Here is a 13,892-nt window from a genome sequence, read left to right as displayed (position 1 = left end):
CACACCTGCCCACCTCTGTGGGCCTCTCCCAGGTCATTCTTTACATGCCTCCCAGCCACATAGCTTCTGGTGCTTCACGCCTGCAGCTCGGTGAGAATACATGCGACCTCTGAAGCCACCTCCTGATCTATCCTACCTCCTTCCCCAGCCAGTGCGGAATTGTCAGAGTCTTCCAACGGGTTTTAGACTTTGACTACTTAGGTGTAGATCCATGGACAACCCATCCTGTTCTTCGTGGTTTGGGATTTGATAGGCATGCTATCATACTGTATGTATCCTTTCTACAACAGGCTACTGGATGTTCTTGGGTGGTCTGAAAGTGCTCTCCGTCCCCCCCTCCCAAGCCCACGCCCCAGGGAGCAGTTGGACAGGCGTCTTTCCTTCCACTCCCACCAGCAGACACAGGGTCTCCGGCATCAACATTCCCATGCTGAGGAGAGAGCCAGTCTCTCCAGGAGCAGAGTCGATGTGGCTGGTGCTACAGCAGGTAAGAGGAGCAGCTGCAAGAGGCTGAGGAGGGATATGTGCAATTTCCCTTGCTGTGAGCCCCAGGCCGCCATGTCTCCTGCTCACACCCACTTTAGCTCTGGGCACAGGCTCAGTTACCAAGGGGTGTCCTATCTATTGAATGTCCCTGGGGCTGGGACATGGGGAGGATCTGAAACCACAAGACTTCTGATGGCCCTTCTGATTGACAGCTGTCAAACCCATTGTTCTAGCAGAGAGAGGGTCTGCCAGCTGCCTGAGCTGGTGGAGAGGCCCCGGGAGGCCAGGCTGACGTGGCCCACACCTGGCTCTGCTGTGACTGAGAAGGGGCTCACAGGCAATATGTGCTTCTTGGCCATCTGGTGAACTTGGGGTAATGAGAACACGGAATGCCAAGAAAGCCTTCAATTTCCTTTTTCTTTTAAAAAATTGGGATAGGACCAGACATGTTAAGTCCAAGGCAGAGCTGGAATGTTTGTGCATGTGTTTTCCCCGCTTCTCGTCCAAAAAAAAGGGAAAAGAACTAATAATTAGAGCTTAATCTTGCTTTTGAAATTACTTTCATGTCATTGCAAAGAGAAACAGAAGCTTGGGCCAAGCTGTGTCTTGGACACTTGTTCAATGTGTTGGCCTCTGAGGCTGCAGTGGTTTGACGGGCAGGATCAGCCTCGCTGAGACTTAGACACTGAGGTTTGAGGCTACTGCTAAGGATGCCTCCACTTGTGAATGCTGAGAATTCTATGCTTGGGTTTTTGCTTTTATCTTCTGTTTCTTTCCATTCATTCAAAAAACTTTGGTTGAGTGCATCCTAGGTATAAAACCATGATTCTGGGATCTGGGGATATTTGGTGGAAAAACAGACAAATCCTTGCCCTCATGGATCAAAGCGAATTAGTGGCTACCAGTGGGGAGGGAAAAGGAGAAGGGAGAGGGAGACCAGATGTTCAGGGGCACTGAGTTTAGTGAGATGGAAACACTGGGGAATGCTTGATGGTAATGGTCGAGCAAACTCGAACTGTTCACGTGAAGACTGTAGAAATGGTGTTTGTCACCTACATGTTCACCACAATTAAGCAAAGCAAATGAGGGTCCTTGTCTTTGTGGAGTTAAGAACGCCTTGCAAACAATCCCAGAATGCAGACATCCATAATTTATCAATACCTAAGGAGCCTGGGGGCACCTTCAAGTAAACATTGGACTGCTAAGCATGAGGTCAGGTGTTCAAACCCACCAGCTGCTCCATGGGAGAACGATGAGACTGTCTGGTGCTGTACAATGTAAAGCCTCAGAATCCCTACCTCCAAGTTATTATGAGTTATAATCGACTCAATGCCGTGGGATTTTTTTCTTTTTTTAAACATCATCATCCAAAAATTCACTCCCCATGTACCTGTCAACGTGCATTCATCCCTTCACAGTCTTCTGTCAATGGGTAGGCAGACTTTCTTGCCCCGTTTTCCAGATGGGCAGACCAAGAGCCAGTCAGTGCCTTGCAGTCTGAAGGACACACACACCTTAGTGGGGGCGGGGCGTGGCGAAGAAGCTTACCTTTGGGCTTTCTTCCTCACTCTTCTCCCTGGAAGGAAAAAGCCTTGAACGTGCTCATCTTCTGATGTAACACGGGCTGGTCTCAAGAGGCCAGTGGTGAATTCTGAGGGGTGGTTCTGGGGCTAAAGAACTAGGTGCCCCCTAGCCTGATCTCCAAAATGCCTCAACCACCAGGTGGCCTCCTGTGGCAGGAACATAATCTTCTGTCTACTTGAGTAAAGGGGTGGAGTGTAGCCTGTCAATCAGGTCATAGCCAATGAGTCCTCTGGGTGGGCATGGCCTTTTCCTGAGGATTCTAGGAACTCCTATCTTCCGACCTGGAGACAGGACACACACTCTCTACTTGATATTCCTGTTGACAAGTCACATGGAGACACGGGTGGAACCAGAACCCTGGAGCTGGAGGAGCCACATGGAGATCCCCGCCAGCACTGGGATGCTTCCACCACCACTGGATCTATAAGACTTTCCACCCGCTGGCCTGTGATCTTCCTGTATTCTGCATGATTGCATGGCTGGGTGAGTCTAAAGAAGAATTTATGGACTAGTATCAGACATATGGGCTAATATCAGACTTATGGACTTGATCTGGATTGGGCTGGGATGTTTCTTAATATACAATTGCTCTTCAATATAAAATGATTTCCTATACACATGAGTCTCCCTGAATATGTTTCTCTAGTTAGCTCTGACTAACACACCTCCTGAAAGCTAACGATGGTTCCTTCTCCATTCATTCATTCATTCATTCTTCTTTCTTTCCTTTCCGTGGCCTACTGTTGGCCACCAACAGGCCGCCCCTCTTCCAGGCTGATGTACTGACTTTTTCCCTCATGACCCCACAGTCCCCAAATTGCATTTCTCTGCCCAGTTCTGACATGATTTATTCATCCAGCACTTCTCCTTCTGACGGCAGCCACCAGAGCTAGCTGCTCTGTCTCTCACAAACAAAAATGATGCTACCCCTGCCACGGCCACATAGACTTCCCAGGCTGGGAGTCCACACGACACCCTGCCCTAAATTGCTGGCCCCAGTTGGGGGCTGGTTTCCCACCACCCTACCTACCACCCTTTTCAGATGCTCAGGAGGGCACATGACACCCTCACTTGGGACTTGCAAACGACAGAGTCAGGGGTCCCCTCCACCTCCTCGGGATGCCGGCAGTGCACTCCCGTGTTCATAGATGCCCTCACTTCTGACCTGCTTGTTTCCACTGGCCCTTCAGGTTCGACGATTTGCTGAAAGGACTTATGGAGCTCACAGAAAGCGCTCTGCCTTTCTGTCATTTTATTGTAGGAAAAAGCACACAAGTGAAGGGAGGCAGTGGGCAAGATCTGGCAGCATTCTCAGTACAAAGTTTCTGTGTCCCCAAAAGGGGACAGACTGCCCTCCCATGCAGACTGATTGATTGATGCCTCTCACGGTGCTCAGGGTCTACAGCCACTGTTGGGGGTCTCATTACATGATGTCAACCCCAAACCCTCTCGCATCAGGTGGTCCTGACATGGCTAGACCCCATTCAAGGCCATCACATTCCCTCATCTAACCTGTTAGGGAAGTGTGATTGGAGTCCTTATTGTAAGACCCTCACAATGCAAGAGATTTGTAGGGGTTATGTGTTAGGAACTGAGGGCAAAGACCAAATCTTTCCCAGTTATGTTAATGTAAGTTATGTAATTGTTAATGTAAGCCCCACAGGGTCTTATCGTCATTCCATGTCTTCCATCGATGCCATCCCACCCATGCCAGAGGCTCCCTAAATCACCCAGTGAGGCCTTTGCAAGGCACTTAATAACTTCCCCACGGCCCCAGTTTCTCCAGCACCGCTCCTAGCCAACATTTTACAAACTGCTCTAGTTAGCTATCAAAGAGCTTTTTGGCATTGCTGAGGGGCCGGGGCTCCTCTCGCTTCTCCTTGCACGCTGTGAATCCCCCTTCAGGCTGCTTTTTCTCTCAGAAGTGTCCCCCACCATCATGAAGACTTCTAGATGCAGGCATGATACTGCTCTGCACCCCGTGGCCATACAGAGCAGGGGCATCTCTTGAGTTTGGGAGTTCATGGCTCCCAACAACCTCCCCCAGGCAGACAACAAGGCATAAGGAAACATCTGCGTCTAACTCAGTCCTGAAGTATGCTGGGTAGCACATCTTCATGAGAGAAAGACAATGCATTCTACTCCCATAAGGAGTTGCAGTCTCAGAAACCCACAGGGGCAGTTCTACCCTGTTGTGTTAGTCTGGGTTGACAAGAGAAACACATTTGTAGACACTCATATGTGTATAAGAAAGAACTTTATATAAAGAGTACTTGTATATTAAGAAAACATCCCAGCCCAGTCCAGATCAAGTCCATAAGTCCAATATTAGCCCATATGTCCAATACCAGTCTATAAATACCTCTTCAGACTCATGCAACACATGCAACGACACCAAATGCAGGACGAAAAATGGGTGGAAAGTCTTGTGGATCCAGTGGAGATGGAAGCATCTCAGCACTAGCGTGGGTCTCCACGTGGCTACTCCAGCTTCAGGGCTCTAGGTTAGCTTCATCTGTCATCTTGTCTACAGAGAGTGTGTGTCCTGCCTCCAGGGAGCTATTTATCTCCTTAGCTCCTCCAAATGAGGTCATCAAGCTATGACCTGATTGACAGGCTAAACTCCACCACTTCATTCTTAATAGCTTCAAGTTGGTCCCAGATTATGTAATTACCACACCTATCATATAGGGTTACTGGGAGATGGATTGGACTCCATGGTAGGGAGTTTGATTGGGTTTGGTTTAGTGAGCACATTTCCAGATGGCAAACCTCTGACCTTTCATTGGGTGAAATGAGAGAAATGACAACGTGTGCCCATCCTAACCCCCAATCGCAACCCCAATCAGTATTTTCCACACCACTAAAAGACTAACACAATCCATTCAGGAGCTGTAACTTAGATAAGTCAGCATTTGTATCATTTTCTAATTGTGAATCCGAACCAGCCGCATTACCCCTGAACTTGTCCCAGGCTTCTCCCTAAACTAATGGGTTATACATTGGGCTGCTAATCTCAAGGTCCGAAGTTCAAAACCAACAGCTTCTCCTGAGAGAGAAAGGTGAGGTTTTCTACATACATAGAGTTACAGTCTTGGAAACCCAGAGGTGCAGTTCTAACCTGTCCTATAGGGGCGCTATGGGTCCAAATCATCTCCATGGCTGTGCGTTTTCCCGGAAACAAAATCCAATATTCTGAGGGTGGGGCCCCACAAACTGAGTTTTAACAAGCCCTCCAGGGAGTTCTGATGCAAGCTGTCTGAGGACCCCTGGAAGAGAGCATTGAACAATGACCTATTTCAGCCTAACGGACTCATCTGTGGCTACCTTAGTGTACAAGACACCACAGTAGTGCCTGCCATGGAGTATGAATGATCTGCTTCTCTTCTCCACCACAATAAACGTACTCGCACGCTCCAATGTCCACACCGGCCACCAGCCTGTCTGCTTGCAGCACGGTGGGGGCTTGCATATTGCTGGGGTGCCGGAAGCTGTGTCCCGGCATTGCGAACACCAAGGGATCACTCCTCGTCAGCAGGCTTCAGCAGAGCTTCCAGAAGAGGACAGACTAGGAAGAAAGTCCTGGCAATCTACTTCTGAAAGTGCTGTTACTGCTGCCGGTGTGGTTGGGTCCATTCTGGTGAAACCACTGCCTGGTTGTGCACGTGCTCACAATTGTCCCTGTGCTTGGGCCCGTGGTTGCAGCCACTATGTCCATTCAGCTTGGGACACGTCTCTCTTTCGCCCTGACCACGCGTGATGTCCTTTTCCTGCGACTGGTCTCTCCTAAAAACATGTCCAATCTCACCTTTCTTCACCTGTGAGGAACATTCTGACTGCCCTGCATCTAGACCAGTGGTTCTCAACCTTCCTCATGCCACAAGACCCTTTGATACAGTTCCTCATGTGGTGGTGACCCTCCAACCATAAAATTATTTTCGTTGCTACTTCTTAACTGTAATTTTGCTACTGTGATGAATTGGGCGACCCCGTGAAAGGGTCGTTAGACCCCAAAGGGGTCACGACCCACAGGTTGAGAACCACTGGTCTAGACAGTTTGTTGTCCTGGCAGCCCATGATACTTTCAATATTCTTAGCCAAGACCAACATTCAAATGCACGTGTCAGTTCTCAGCCCAGGCAACCAGGGGGGTTCACAGCATTGTCTGACGTAGGGCTGGAAGGGGAGCCCGCACGGTCGGAAGGAAGGCACAGGATGGTCAGGGTTTTACTCCATCACGCAGAGGTCACCACGAGTCAAAGATGACTCAATAGCAGCTAGCAACAATAACAACACGAATCAATAATACAGTTATTTGTTAAAAATGCAACGTTTGTGCATAGTACACACACACACACACACACACACATTGAAATAGTTAAGGTTTATTGTGCAACCTGGCCGATAAACATGTGGGATTAATTGGAGGGCAGAGGGATAAATGGCTCGGTGAGCCTCGCCTTTCTAGTTCTCGGGTCTCTTGCTTTCTGATGGTTGGACCAGGGTGCAGCTGCCTTAGCCAGTTCCCTGCTTCAGCTGGCAAGGCTCACTTCCTGCAAGACATTCCCGAGGAGAAGCCACATGGACCTACCCCATTGCAGCCCTGGGTGCTGGAGCAGCCGTGTGGAGACCCCGGCCAATGCTGAGATGTTTATACACTCACTGATTCTGCTTTCCTCCTGCAGGCAGGGTCATTGCGTGTGTTTTATGAGATTGAGGAGGACTTTGTATGTTGGTGTTGGGCATATGGGCTAATGTTGGACTTATGGGCTTGGGCGGCACTGGGTTGGGATGCTTTCTTAATGTACACTTGCTCTTTCTATAAACCTCTCTCTGATATGTATGGGTTTCTGTGGATTTGTTTCCCTAGTATATACTGTACATACTAACACATACACTGTATATACCCGATACTCGATGTCACGTGTGTGGCATGTTTTTATCATTGATGTTTTCACTTACCCCAATGTGCCATATCGGTTCCATGACTTTTCTTCTCAGTTAGGGGTTTCTTCTATCTCTCTGGCCCAACTACCTTCTTGCAGAGACTCTTTAACTGTCTTCTGAGGCCAGTTCACAGCACATGAGGACGTGCAGGCATGAGAGGCAGTTCTGCCAAGAGGAAAGGTGCCATGTGCCCATGGCTCACCCCACACAGGCTCCTGAGACCTCAGCATTGTGGGGGAAGCAGAGTGGTCTTGATTCACAGAGCAGACCTTGAGTCAAAATCTAGTCAAGGCCTTCTAGGAAATATTCCTCGATCTGTAATCTCGTTAGAAGCAGACTGCTCCTTCTTTTTCCCAAAGGGGACTGCTTGTGGGTCTGAACCACCAACCTTTCGGTTAGCAGCCAATCACCTGACTAACTGCATCTGCAGAGACCCGTTTCCACACAAGGTCACATTCCCAGGCATGAGGATCAGGGCTTCAACACATCTTTTTGGTGGATATCATCCAACCCATAACAAGGAACTAATTCCGTCTCCCTGGATGGATTATAGACACACCTAGCCTCTTTGTTCACAAAGGTCTCCTGGGAACAGTGCCACTCCGATCCCAAGTGGCACCCTCCTCAAGGTCCACAGGGCAATGTCAGGTCAGGATATCATCTCTACTTTACCCCCAAGGAGGCCTGGGGGCACAGTGGTTAATGTGCTCAGCTACAAACAGAAAGGTCGCTGGTTCCAACCCACCAGCCACTCTGTGGGAGACCAGTAGGGCATCCTGCCTCTGTGAAGATCGTCGTTGCTGCTGTACGGTGCTGCAGAGTCTAGTCCACCTCCCAGGGATTCTGTACAACAGGACAAAGCGCCATCCGCACCTGCACCCTCCTCACTAGTGTTGTTGTCTGTGAGCCCCTCATTGAGACCTCTGTGTCACCCCATGTAGTTGAGGGTCCTCCTCTTTTCTGCCATTTCTGTCTGTTACTGAGCTTGATGTTCTTTTCCAGGGACTGGCCTCTCCTGACATGTCCAAAGGACGTGAGAGGAAGTCTCGCCGTCCTTGCTTCTAAGGAGCTTTCTGGGAGTATTTCTTCCCAGATAGATTTGTTTGTTCTTCCGGCGCTCCACAGCACTTCAATGACACACCATAATCCAATGCATCAATTCTTCGCCAGTCTTCCTTTCTGTTGTTTGGCTTCCACGTGCATGTGAGGGCATTGAACATACCTTGGCTTGGGTCAGGCACACCTTAGTCCTCAAAGTCACATCTTTGCCCCCAGGATAATTTTGTGAATAAATGGGTTGGGTGTGTCTCTGATCCTGCCAGTGGGTAGGAATGAGCTGCTAGTTATGGGTTGGATGGTGTCCCAAGAGGTGTTCCCAGATTTTACAGCCTTTAAAGCCTTCAAAACCCCGTAGGGCAGTTCTACTCTATCCTGTTAGCCAGGAGCAGTGTCATGCTTTTGGTTTGGGGTTTAAGTCCTCAGATGACCTGGGTGCATAAAGACGTCAATTCATGGAATCCCTATGGAGGCCTCTTGTCCTAGTGCTGAGACAGCAGAGGGTGAAGACATGGAATGATGGCCTCTGCCATGTTACAGCGTCGAAAGTCAAAATTGGTCTGGGCTGGAGCTCAAGGTCATAATCAGAAATTCTGAAAACTCAAGTTGTTTGTTGCTTGGCTGTTCCCACCATGTAATACCAGGCATTCGTTATGTGTTAAAACTGATAAGACTTAGCTATCACTTAATACTTAATCATGACAAATAATGCCCAGGAATGCATTGCATTCTTCTTTTAAAAAAAATCACTTTATTGGGGGCTCATACAACTCTTATCACAATCCATACATCCATCCATTGTGTCAAGCACATTTATACATTTGTTGCCATCATCATTCTCAAAACATTTGCTTTCTACTTGTGCCCTTGGTATCAGCTCCTCATTTTTCCCCTCCCTCCCTGCCCCACCTCCCTCATGAACTCTTGATAATTTATAAATTATTATTTTGTCATATCTTACACTGTCTGATGTCTCCTTTCACCCACTTTTCTGTTGTTCATCCCCCAGGGAGGGGGCCATATGTAGATCCTTGTGATCGGTTCCCCTTTTGTACCTCCCTCCCTCCACACTTCTGGTATTACTACCCTCACCACTGGTCCTGAGAGGTTCATCTGTCCTGGATTCCCTGTGTTTCCAATTCCTGTCTATACCAGTGTACATCTTCTGGTCTAGCCGGATTTGTAAGGTAGAATTGGGATCATGATAGTGGGGTGAAGGAAGCATTAAAGAACTAGAGGAAAGTTGTATGTTTCATCATTGCTACACTGCACACTGGCTGTCTCATCTCCTCCCCGAGACCCTTCTGTAAGGACATGTCCATTTGCCTACAGATGGGCTTTGGGTCCCCACTCTGCACTCTCCCTCATTCACTATGATATGATTCTTTGTTCTTTGATACCTGATACCTGATCCTATTGACACCTCATGATCACACAGGCTGGTATGCTTCTTCCATGTTGGCTTTGTTGCTTCTGAGCTAGATTTTGATAACCGGGCACCATCCGCTTTCGTCACATTTGCTTATGCACCCACTTTGTCTTCAGCGATTGTGTCAGGAAGGTGAGCATCACGGAATGGCAGTTTAATAGAACAAAGTATTCTTGCATTGAGGGAGTACTTGAGTGGAGGTCCAATGTCCATCTGCTATCTTAACCTATAAATATTGCACAGAGATCTATTTCCCCGTCATCATATCTAAATATATTCACATATGTACATGCCTGTATTTAGACCTCTATAAGGGCCCTATGCCGCCTAGTTCGTTCCTCTATTTACTTTTACTTTCCTCTTGTCCCACTATCAGCATTGTATTATTAAGACACTCTTACTTGGTCAGAATCCCCTGTGCTTGCTGCTTCTCCCGGAAGCTGCCTAATGAGAGCCCCTCACCGGGACAGTGTTGCTGTCAGTGTGACCTCAGGGCAGGGGCAGGAAGTACTATGGCAGGGTGCCCGCTCCCAGTCTGAGGGCTGTGAATAGGTGACCAGGGGCGGGAGGAGAAACCCACCTGGGTGTGGCATCCGGAAACCTTGGAGGTGCTGTGTGACAGAATCTCTTGAGGAGGCACCAATGGCGGTAGGATGCCAAGGATCGTGAAGAAGGGATATAAAGGGTCCAGCTCCCCATCTCTGTCCCTGGGCCTGTGTCCTGAGAACCTTCTCTTGCCCCAGGGGAGAAGGAAGGAACTTGTTTTCAAAGGCAGTCCACGGGTGTGACAAATGATGAATGCGCCGGGCTGTGAACCCAATGGCTGGAGGTTCCAGACCACCTAGAGGTGCCTCAGAAGAAAGGGCTGGTTGTCTACTTTCAGAAACCCAACCACTGAACACCCTGGGGCATGTAGTTGGACTGTGACACACATGGGCCACCAGGAGCTGGGGTCCCCTCGAGGGCAACTTGTTTACTGCTTAGTGTTTTATCAATCCCAGGTTCAATCACTGGGGAGGGTGAGGAAAGGGTCTCAAGAGTAAAGGGGTCTCAAGACCTGGATGGGAAACAAGGGTCCTGGGGAGAGGAGGACCCTGCAGAGGAGGGCTCCTTCCTGCAGACCCCTGGGGCACTGTGAACTGTGAGGGCGACTCCCATGTGAGCTCATCCAGGGTTTCTCTCGCAGAGGGAACAGGTTGGAAACCAGCTTGACAGCCATGTCCTGTAGCAAAAGGTATGCAAGCACAGGACCTGGCATTTGCCTGGACCAAGAACCAGCTTCCTCCCAGTGACTAGACACCATGTAGACACCAGTCTATCTTATCAAATGGGGCCAACCCCAGCAGTAGCTACATTAGCTTCCTATCAGTCGGCAAGTGGATTGATTACATTTTTTGAAAGCACAATATTTCTGGCATCTGAATATGGTGAGGTGACTGTATTCCTGTTGGGGTTGACAGAGGATAGCTGTCAGCATGCTCAGAGGCATTGCGGGAAGGGGCACAGGACAGGGACTGGACGGGGCTGCAGAACACTCAAGCTCCTGAGAGAAGTGAAGAGACATTCTCCCGGGCCAAAAATGAACCCAGGGAGGGCACGTAGGACACAGGCAAAATGGAAAGGCTTGACTTCAGGAAAGCCTTCCAGGGCCAGTGGGCTTTGTGGAATTTAAGAGAGCATGAGGAAAGCAGCTTGGGGCTGTGGGTCAAGGCCCACCCCGAGCATCGAGTGGTCAAATGCCAGTACCTGCTGCTCAAGGCTGGGGCCCAACTGAGGGCTGTGCTGGGAACGAAGACGGCCTGCAGCCCCAGCCTTTGTGAGAGAGGCACCAGGCTCCCCCAGATGGAGATCTGGCCTGTCAACCCTCTCACTGCGTTGATTCTCATGTTCACTAATGTTAACGTAGCTGTGGCGTATGGGGAGAGCGTGGTCTGGCTGAATGTGCTGAACACACTCAGTCCCTCCTCAGCCAGTCTCAGCCACACCTGTATCACCCCCCTCGATTGGACCCGGGAAAGGCACACCTACCCCAAGATGTGCCAGTTAGCTTCAGTGTCAGTCTGAGCAAACTAGAGAAACAAATTCATAAACATGCATGTGTGTATAAGAGTTTTATATAAAGGGTAATTGTACATTAAGAATGCATCCCAACCCAGTCCAGTCCAAGCCCATAAGTCTGATTTTAGCCCATAGGTCCGATAACAACGTATAAAGTCCTCTTCAGACTCACAAAACACATGCAATGATGCAGAATGCAGGAAGATCACAGGCCAGTGGGTGTGAAGTCTTGTGGGTCCAGCAGCGTTGTAAGCATCTCAGCACTGGCAGGGGTTTCCATGTGGCTCCTCCAGTTCCGGGGGCACAGGGTCTATCAGTGTAGTGCCATGTGTCATGTCAGTAGAGCATCTCTAAGGGAGTGAGGAGAGAGAGAGAGAGGTATCTCCCATCTCCAAGGAGAAAAATCCAGTAGTTCCCAGAATTCTCAGGAGAAGGCCATGCCCACACAGAGGTCTCATTGGCTATCTCGACTCTTAAGCCTCAAATTGACACCAGATTATGTAACTTCCCTGGCTGGGGAACTGGGGACTGAGAGAAAACACATCAACAAAAGAGCTACAATTTCTTCTCAGAGGGTAACACATCAAGTAATCTCGGGAGCCACGCAGGGCACTCACCTGTGGACCAGAGGAAGACAGAGAAATTCGGGCTGCAGGGAGAATGGGGATAAAGCTGAATCGCAGAGAAAGGAGGGACAAGAAAAGTCCCAGTTGCACGGTTCTCTTCCCTCCCCAGATGAGTCAGCAGTCCTGCTCTTGGGTCCCACAGTTGTGTCCACCATCTGCCTACACTCCTCTTTGGCTCTAATGAGATCTGCAACCAAATTGCCTCAACCAGTGTCACCGAGGCCACCAGGAATAGCACAGACAGACCAACCACGCAAGTGACTCATCATATTCTGTTTCGGTCATATTCCTAATGTGAGTTTTTGTCATGTGACTTTCTTCTTCCTCATAATATTAGAATCTGCGGGGGAGAAATTGTGATAACTTGAGCCTTTCAGTTAACTAGTGATCATTATAAATATTTTGGCTTCTTTTTCATAAAATATCACTGATGACTGATTTAATATCTGTGTTAGGCTGAGTGGTCTAGAAAAACCAAAACTAGGACATATATATACATAGATCTATAATGAAAGATGTTTATATCAAGAAATAACCAATTATCAAGAAGGCATCCCAGCCCTGTCAAGTCTATTGGTCCGATACTAGCTGGAACCCTCTTCAAAGTCACGTCACGGCAGGTCGATGACCCCGAAAGGTGAAGTGGCGTCCCGGAAGATCACAGGGCAGTGGGTGCAGAGTCTTGTGAATCTCCAGTTAGTGGAAATGAGGCAGCGCACGGACAGCTCTCAGGGTCTGTGGCCCTCAAGGGGCTGCCCCCCTGGAGGCAGAGGCACAGAGTCCCAGCAAGCAGGAAGACAAAGAGGGGGAGGGGGGGAAAGAGGGAGAAGGGTCTTAGATTTTTTCTTATAAAAAGGCACGCCCCCAACGAGGTGTCATCAGGCTCTCCCTTAATTGACAGGTTTGATTCCACCGCTTCCTCTACCCAGGTACCATCAAGTTGGCATTAAAATCTGCTGCAAAATCCTTTCACAAAGCACCTGGAGCCACACTCGTGTGCTTTCTGTTTTACCTCTGAGAAGTGGAGGAGTTACCGTTTGCCTTTTCAGTGCTGTTTAGGGGCTTTTCCAAAGGCTCCCTTGCCTCCTAGATGGTCTATCAGTTAAGGCGAGGCTCCAGTCATAACTGCCTCCCCACTACCAGCCTCAGGGACTTGCAATAACAAGTTTCATTTCACACCCAAGGTCACCTGTCCATCAAGAGCTTGGCCCATCTCTGCTCCACGTCATCCTCGCTCCAGAATCCAGATGGTGGGGCAGTCTCTTCCTGAACATTGCTGGTGGAGGACAAAAAGAGAAACTAGAGATTCATAATACTACCTTTTAATGTCACACATTACTTCCATCCACAGTTCATTGACCAAAACAAGGCACGCGGCTATTCTTGAATTCACCTTGGTGTTTGTAGGTTGCAGGGCTCCCCCAGAAAGGTACTGGAATGTGTGATACCTGGCTTTCTGCATTCAAACCAGCCAAAGCTACCGAGAAGGACATTATTTAACAGCTAGTTACTGGACACCTAGGTGGCATAGTGGTTATGCATTGGGCTGCTAACTGCAAGGTCAGCAGTTAGAAACCACCATGAGAGAAGGATGGGCTTCCTACTTCCATAGTGGGACAGGAGGAGAATCAAGGGAAATAGAGGAAAAAGCTGGGAGGCAAAGGGTATTTATAGAGCTCTAGATAAAGACATGTACATATACAAAT

At 48.9% G+C, this 13,892-nt stretch overlaps 1 protein-coding gene across 1 annotated transcript in view; it reads left to right on the top strand.

The window, feature by feature from the left end:
* The first annotated feature begins 300 nt into the window (after nt 1-300).
* The window catches only part of SLC1A4 (solute carrier family 1 member 4), an 85,660-nt gene continuing 72,068 nt past the window's right edge, over nt 301-13,892 (top strand). Inside the window, exon 1 of the mRNA XM_045294144.1 lies at nt 301-487. The gene's annotated coding sequence lies outside the window, so the exon portion shown is untranslated. The remainder of the gene's footprint in view (nt 488-13,892) is intronic.

This window comes from Echinops telfairi, unplaced genomic scaffold, assembly GCF_000313985.2.
Source record: "Echinops telfairi isolate 266 unplaced genomic scaffold, ASM31398v2 ScPeMD7_2573;HRSCAF=3158, whole genome shotgun sequence".
NCBI lineage: Eukaryota > Metazoa > Chordata > Mammalia > Afrosoricida > Tenrecidae > Echinops > Echinops telfairi.
Note: the sequence above shows the minus strand (reverse complement) of the source record. Positions and strands in the feature narration are given on the sequence as shown.